Below are 1023 nucleotides of genomic sequence, written 5' to 3' on the forward strand. Positions count from 1 at the left end.
ACTAGAATTGTGAGAATTAACTCTAAGGCACCTTTAATGGTATAATAGAATGGAATTTTACCTGCATCAGGATTAATACCTGCCTCATTGTTGGAGCCTGTTTCACGTAGGAATAATAGGTGAGCCATTACTAGAGCTAAGATAATGAATGGTAGGATAAAGTGGCAGGCAAAGAATCGGGTTAGTGTAGCCTTATCTATGGAGAAGCCACCTCAAATTCATTGGACTAATGTGCTACCAATGGAGGGAATAGCCGAGAGAAGATTTGTAATTACTGTAGCCCCTCAAATGATATTTGTCCTCGTGGGAGCACGTATCCAACAAATGTGGTTACTGTAACGGTAAGTAAGAGGATTACTGCGATGTTTCAAGTTTCTTGAAATAAATGGGATCCATAATAAATAGCTCGGCCTGTGTGAGGAAAGAAGCATATAAAGAATATGGATGCTCCCCTGGCGTGGAGGTTTCGAATAAGTCACCCATAGTTTATGTCTCTGCAAACATGTGCTAGTGATGAGAAGGCACTTAGTGTGTCTGATGTATAAGGTATGGCTAGGAAAAGGCCTGTCAGAATGTGAACAATGAAGCACATACCTAAGAGAGATCCCAAGTTTCATCAAGCTGAAACATTAGATGGTGCTGGTAGATCAGTGAAGAAGTGGTTAATGATTTCTATAAGTGGGTGGGTTTTTCATAGGTTGGTCATTAGATTTTTGTGGTTGAAATACAACCATGGTTTTTCATGCCATGGGTTATGGGTAGAATCCATGCTAAAATAATAATAATGATAATGATAATAATTTTTTATTTCTTTGCTATTAATTTTGGGGTTTGTGGTTTTTGCTTCTAAACCTTCTCCCGTATAGGGGCAATTGAGTTTGGTTGCTGGTGGCAGGTTAGGTTGTGCAATGGTAGTAAGTTTAGAAGATGCATTTTTAGGATTAGTGGGTTTTTTAGTTTATTTAGGAGGAATACTAGTAGATTCTGGTTATACCGCTGCTATAGCTACAGAAGAATACCCAG

At 38.7% G+C, this 1023-nt stretch overlaps 1 pseudogene; it reads right to left on the reverse strand.

Moving 5' to 3' along the window:
• Window positions 1-8: 8 nt before the first annotated feature.
• Window positions 9-706, reverse strand: LOC123254931 (annotated as a pseudogene).
• Between the last annotated feature and the right edge of the window lie 317 nt (window positions 707-1023).

The sequence above is a fragment of the Gracilinanus agilis genome, unplaced genomic scaffold (genome assembly GCF_016433145.1).
Source record: "Gracilinanus agilis isolate LMUSP501 unplaced genomic scaffold, AgileGrace unplaced_scaffold35783, whole genome shotgun sequence".
In the NCBI taxonomy this organism is placed as follows: Eukaryota; Metazoa; Chordata; class Mammalia; order Didelphimorphia; family Didelphidae; genus Gracilinanus; species Gracilinanus agilis.